Source organism: Chiloscyllium plagiosum, unplaced genomic scaffold, assembly GCF_037043375.1.
Source record: "Chiloscyllium plagiosum isolate Xiang-an unplaced genomic scaffold, Cpla_swu_hap1 HiC_scaffold_39, whole genome shotgun sequence".
Classification (NCBI taxonomy): Eukaryota; Metazoa; Chordata; class Chondrichthyes; order Orectolobiformes; family Hemiscylliidae; genus Chiloscyllium; species Chiloscyllium plagiosum.
Window position 1 is genome coordinate 28527206 of NW_028270177.1, and position 7179 is coordinate 28534384.

Here is a 7179-nt window from a genome sequence, read left to right on the forward strand (position 1 = left end):
TACCTAACACTATGGGCAATTTAGCACAGCCAATTCACCTAACCTGCATATCTTTGGATTGTGGGAGGAAACCAGAGCACCCGGAGGAAACCCACGCAGACACAGGAGAATGTGCAAACTTCACACAGATAGTCGCCCGAGGCTGGAATCGAACCTGAAACCCTGGTGCTGTGAGGCAGCATTGCTAACCCTGGCATGAGATCAAATAAATTTGGATCTCAGCATTAATCAGTACCCACTGTTTAATGAAAGCTCATGGAGGGACTGAGAGGCCAAACCAAATTCATTTTGAAATAAAATAGAGACAGGCCTGAAATAAATGCAACAAGTTCTTGTTTTATCAGCATTTATTACATTGCAATTACTTTGCAACATGTACACTTTATTCTAGTTATTCGACTGTTAAAAGGGCTTCATTAACTTCACTTTTAAATCATATGATCTGCCACAACCTAAGATTAAGTCACCATGACATACAGAACTGGATTCTCCTGACCTTTGTCCCTGGAGAATTGTTCAGGCATTAAGGTTAAGGAAAAGAGGAAGTGACTAAACACTGCAGTAACCCGCACTCTTCTCCCCATTTACAGTCTACCAGGATTCAACCTAGGATTGATCAGCAACATAGAAAAATCCCAAGTTTCTTGCCTCTTGCCAAGTGCTTATCTTTGAAATAACTCCAAAAGACAAGGCCATGAAGAAATTGGTAATAATGAGATTGATACTAGGTTCCCCTCAATATCAAATAAAATATAAGGCAAGCTGAAGAGTAACCTACAAGCTTTACTAATGCTGAGTTAGCTATTCCATTCCTGTGTGGCGTAATGGGCAGCAGGGCTTCACCACAAGGCACCCTTATCAGAAAATTAAAGTATCATTAAAGCCCAGGTGATGTCCCATTTTTAAGATCTTTCTATGTGCATTTTGCCAAGTGTCCTTTGGCCAGCACTATTTACACGCAGTAGCATACATTTAAGGTGACATTCCTGAAAGCGCAGAATAGATGCATTATATTAAATAAGAAGAATTCTAATGGACAGACCTGCCTTCTGTAGGTAACTAGAAAAGCTAAGAACCTGTACCCCTTAGATCGCTTTATCTGTAATTGTAAGGCAAAGAGATCTAGGGGTACAGCTTCGTAGCTCCTTGAAAGTGAAGTCACAGGTAGGGTGGTGAAGAGGGCTTTCGAGTTGCTTGTTTTCATCATCAGAGTGTTGAGTATAGGAGTTTGGATGTCTTGTTGCAGCTGGACAAGATGTTGGAGTACTGCGTGCAGTGCTGGTTGCCCTACTGCACAAAGGATAGTAGAAAAGTAGAAAGAGTGCAGAAAAGATTTACTAAGATGCTACCAGGGCTGGAAGGACTGAAGTAAATTCAGTGCAGAAAGTGTTCAAATTGTATCTTACCATGTTTAAAGAATAAATGAACAAATTAATTTCAAAGCAGAATTAAGATGATATGATAAGCTACTTAGGTTTGGAAAATGTAATTCATATGGTGGGAATTCCTCAATCTATTGTTCACTTCCAATACACTCTTAATTACTATCATGTATTTAAAGACTGACTCCTAAACTGAACATGTTTCATAATATTGCCATTTGCATGTATCATTGAAATTTAGGACAATATGCTATAAGCACCTATATTTGGTAAGTATTTTAGACCCCAATATAATTCTCTACTAAAGGTCTCTGCTCAACACAACCACTGAACATTGAACCAAGAAAGATAAATGTTAAAGAATGAAATCATTAAAAATGTATAATATACATATACTTATAAAAATACTTTATTAATAGTTTCTTTTCTGAATGTGCTCTTTCTTGAACTAAAATGTTTCTGTCCAGACATCAGAATTAGGTTGTAACAAAACTTGTAGGAGTCACAAGGACAGCTCAATGAAAATAATACAATGTGTTAATTTTCATCTTTAACCCGACAGAGCATTTTTCATGAAGTCATTCCTTTGCTAGTTTGTCTTTCCTGATAAATTCACATCAGTGCCTTCCTGTGAGTGTCTCCTCTTTCCAGATGTGACATTCTGGACTCCACTCACGGCTGAGGATTGGTGACTGCTGGCCACGTGTTTCAAGTAACAAATGAAACTGTCACTGGTCTGTTCTTTCTGTTCCATGACCTCCTTGTGATGTTTTCCAGCTCCAGGCTGTTTAGAGAAATGATTGGAGATAGAGGGAGGGGAGGAGGTGGGGGAAGACACAGGGCTTTTCAGTTTTTTGTCTTATTTTTTACTTTAACTTTTTTGTTACCAACCCTATACAGGCAAATTTGAACACACCTTACTGTCTGCTTCCATTAACTGCAAAGATTGCTCTCAAGTTGTGACTTCATTTACTGTTGAGAAACTAGAACTGGACGGCATTTATTAAAATCAAATGCATTGATCTTTCTGTATCTAACTGCATTAAAAGGAAAACAACTCATAATGGTATGAATAAAAAATATTCTCTGACCTATGCAGTATTGTAAATTGGATTAAACATTTACGCTTGAGGTTTATATTAACTGGATGAATATCAATATAGTAGGCAGGAGGAAGTAGTGAATTTTTGTGTACATGAGTTTGAGATAATTTGCTATGAATGCCAATTAAAAAATAGCAGGCGAGAGACAAAAAAGGTTCCTTAACCATTTTATTACAAACATTTTTCAATATCAAACAAAGTTGGCAATTTCAAATTCTAACAGGAGCTTTGGTGAAAGATGAGGGAAAAATATCAATGTGCATCATATATAAGAGATACAAGGAGAGAAAAGGAGATGAGAGGTTCGTCAAAAAGTAGTACATCACCAAAAATAGACAATATTGCTATTTACGGGTTTTGACAGATGCTCCAAATGAAAGAAAATTGGTCTCCTACATTCGCCCATAACAACCTTTGACTTTATACGTGCGTGTCCCAGTGTGAGACCAGCAGTTATTTATCACTGGAGTTTCGTTGTATTTGACAATCGGTGGATACACTGACATTGTAATTGAGTCTAGTTGTCTTTTCTAGGACACAGAAAGATCTAACTAAGTCAAGACATCTCACTTCTAACAGAGATCTCTATAAATGATCTATCACTGAAAGGAGCAGAGCAAGTAATCAATCAATGCAGAAATACTGAAGACCATGTTTGTATCATCTAGGGCACCATACTTTTAAGTTCCTACTTTCTTTCAGATAGGCAGCTCAGATAGCAATAGAACATTGATAAAAATGTTGACTTTTATGGGATGCCAGACTGGTACATGAGGGCCATCAGTCAGTAAACTGATATTAATGGTTAGCAGGATAACTGATAGATAAACAAGCCAGGTTAAATATTAATTGAAATATATAGTGTAAAGACAAATCTTACAAATTTCAGTCTCTGTAAAGCATTACTCCGAGTGAACACCTATTGGGAAATAAAAGAGAGATCAATTTGAATTGAGTTAGAGAAACTAGATTTTGAAAACATTGTTCAAATCACTTACTCTGCACATATACATTTGCTTTCAGCTAGATCTTCTCAGCACTCAGACCTGGTTCAACAGCCTCATTTTTGATAAACCAGTTTCCTTGGACCTCACACAATCTATTGTGTGCCAATGGGTTAACACTTCTGATACAAATCAATTCAGCTTCATTGAAGGCAAAAAGAAATTGATATGAGACATTGACTGCTTCGTATCCGAAAGAGAATGGGAGATTCATCAGTGAATCTCTTAACCAATAGAAAGAAATATAAGGTATTTCTAATTTTCAATATGTTACTTGCACAAACAAATGCAGTTCCTTTCCGAATGCACTCTAAATGTGACCCCTGATGTACTGGAGTGAGAAACACAAAGTCTGGTAATTGGGAGTTGTGCCTTCCCAGTGATAATCAGTCGGAATGTTTTTTCTTTTCTGAATGATATGAAAGAAGACTGATTTTGCACATCATCAGAATAACTTCAAACTCCTATGTGAAACATTCATTCACTTAATGATGATGCTGGAGCAATATATACTGACGTATTTGCAGATTCAATTCAGCTGTCCATTGCTGCATAGGAGTACTCACACAGCATATCCCCTCAGTACAAATGTTTCTGATTTGGTTTGCATTCTAATCCATGTTCTCATGCATATAAATTCACTTTTAATTGTTAACATCTTGGGGCAAGTATTAATTATTTAATTTTGGTATGGTTTTGGTTTAATCTATAGCAGTATGAATGTCTCCTAGCATTCATGCAATAATTCTGAGAATAACAATCTTGAGGATGAATTGCAATGAGCTGACCCCTTGAAAAGTACTAACTGTGTTTGTGCTCGAGTGTGTTTGAAGCAATGACCTTGAGGCTTAACTGTGCCTCTGCCATACATAAATTAACCAATGCTCAGGTGCTCTTCCTAGGAGAAGAATTTCGGAAAGATCCTAAGACCCGTAGTTCTGGCTTAAAATACAATTCCTGCAGACTGAACAATAGCAATGCTACTAAGTTATGGCATTGTTTAGAACTGATGAAATAGCATGCTAATGAAAGAAAAAAAAAACAAATAAGAAATGAGAACCAACCCTGTTAAATGTAAATAATGCATTTTACTTTATGTACATAAGCACTGAAATTACATTATTGACTGCAGGTAAGTCAGATAGCAATGGAACGGTGAATGAAATTTCCCTTTTCCACATTTTCTTTCTGCTGAGAAGATGAGATGCTTAAAGAGCATACAGCTCAATTATGTGCATTAAGTCATCATGCTGATTTTCTTCTGTCCCTCCCTCTGTTCCTCTGACTGTTACCCTCTTTGTTCCACCTTTGGGAACAACTCCATCGGCCATCTCACACCTGTTCATAGAATTTGTCACCACAGATGGAGATCTTTCAACTCATCAAAACTATTCTCAGGAATTCCAACCCAAAATGATTTCATCAATGACTTCCTGCCTTTATAACTTTCCTAACAAATTCCCTCATGTACTTTGTCTTTACTTCCTGCTCACTTCCATGTCTTTTCCCAAACCTTTTCTATTTGTAAGCTGCGCAGATATTTATTGAACATGGGCTGAGCATTAATAATTCTTACAATAGCATTAATAGTAGTTATTCATAAAACCATCCTCCTCCCCATGTCATCTAATCCTTTCAGTATATTGTTCTATCCATGTCTCCTTTATGTACTTATCCAGCCTTCCCTTAAATACATCAATGCCTTTCACCTCAACAACTTATGGTAGTAAAAACTGAAAGAACTGCAGATGCTGTAAATCACAAACAAAAACAGAAGTTTATGGAAAAGCTCCGCAAGGTCTTTGAAGAGAAGTCAAAGTTAATGTTTCGGGTCCACTGACCCTTCCTCAGGGTAGTAGTTCTGTACTTTAACCAGTCTCTGGTTAGGAAAAACCTAGGTAAAAACAATGACTGCAGATGCTGGAAATTAGAGTGATGCTGGAAAAACACAGCAGTTCAGGCAGCATCCGAAGAGCAGTAAAATCGATGTTTCGGGCAAAAGCCCTTCATCAGGAATACAGGCAGAGAGCCTGAAGGGTCCTAGACTCTGGTTAGGAAGGTTGTTTCTGAATTGCTTAGTTCATTTATTAGTGATTTATATGTCACATATAATTGCTTATAGGTCAAAAGCATTCATTAAGGTAAACTGGTCTCTGCGCAATCAAACTTCACGATTGTTAAGACTACACTCTGAATTTCCTACCTTTACAGTGCCTATTTCCAAAGCTACAAACAGGCTACTTCCTTGCTTTAGAAAGGGTATCTTGCACTCCAGTGGGGAGAGCAACTCACATTAACTGAGTTATTGAAAATTGTGGACAAGCAGCTGTGATCTTCTATTGTTTAAAATGAATAGATGTCTGCAATATCAGCTTTTCAGCCCTCTGAATCATGGAATGACACCTTAAAGTATTGCCATCCTATGACACTATTTTCCCTGTAGATAGATATGAAAATCAGAGCTTATCAAAGATAACTGTAACCATACTGATTAACTCTTTTAGAAAGGAGCTTGATTAAGATCTAATTAAGAGGTACTAAAGGCTATGTCAGTAAGTACAGGAACAAATGATGAAAAACATTCTAATAGACTATGGAATCTGCACTATTCTGATCATGAATGCGCTCTGGAATGTAATTGGTCAGGGCTGAATAAACATATTAAATCAATATCATGCAGTTTCATTCAATGACCTTGGGAGCTGAAGGGAAATTTTACGCAGCTTTATCATCTCTGAAGTTTTACCTATGGTTAGTTACTTGCCTCAAGAGATCAAATAACTAGGATGGAATCCAAACTGTACATGATCTGTGGAAGAAACAAGTTTGATGAGCCAATTAACCTTTTCATGTTCCATACCTGCCTATGTTCTTGCACTGAAAACCTCATTTTCCTTGAATGCTACATCTAGAAGCCCAGCTGGGAACTGGTAAAACTCACTCAAATTAGCGAGATAGATCCGAGTGACAGTTTGTTCAGTTCCTTGAAATCACAGCGTTCTTATCAAGAGAGAAGCATTTACTATTGGCAGAGCATGCCATCCACAACATTTGTTTACATTTCCCTTTAAATACATTTGTGATATTTTTCATTTTCCTGGAACTAGCACTGTTTATGCTTGATCACTGCTACAAAGGTTGCATGAATTTTTATTTATTTGACATTTAGTCTGACTTACTTCCTTCAAAATGGTGCGGAAAAAAATATCCCAAAACAGCACAGGTATTTCTGATAAAGTAACATTTTGTCTGGCTGTGCGGTAATGGACAGGAACATTAAACAGCAAAAGGCTACAGCCGTTAAAGTAATGAGTGGGCCTTTTGACCTGACCTTTCTGCTGTTCAAAAATGACATCATGGACGAGGCATGACATTATCCATGTTCAATTTACATGAAGATTTAATAGGGCATAAATGGTCTCTGGTATTTTAGTTTGGGTATTCGGTAGTGTGGCAAACATTTAGAAAACTCCAGTGTTAACAGGTAAAACTATTAAATGGTTAAAACTGAAGGTTCATGCTTGAGCAGCTGTGCTGATAAGTGATTAAAAAGGAGTAAAGGATTGCCAACTGGTTTTCATTAGGGTGATAAAATGGTTCTCTTTTCACTTGAAACGGTTTACTAGCCAGTTCATTACTGGGGTGCCTGCATGCTTTACTCCATCACAGGCAATTTGACCTAACATAAAA

The 7179-nt window shown here is 37.2% G+C and overlaps 1 long non-coding RNA gene across 1 annotated transcript; it reads right to left on the reverse strand.

Annotated features, from left to right (window-relative positions):
* Positions 1-2081: 2081 nt before the first annotated feature.
* LOC148138641 (uncharacterized) lies at positions 2082-6409 on the reverse strand. Its single transcript, XR_015753735.1, has 3 exons — positions 6350-6409; positions 3366-3404; positions 2082-2166 (listed from the first exon to the last, which is right to left on the reverse strand). It is a non-coding gene; the product is annotated as an uncharacterized LOC148138641 (long non-coding RNA).
* Between the last annotated feature and the right edge of the window lie 770 nt (positions 6410-7179).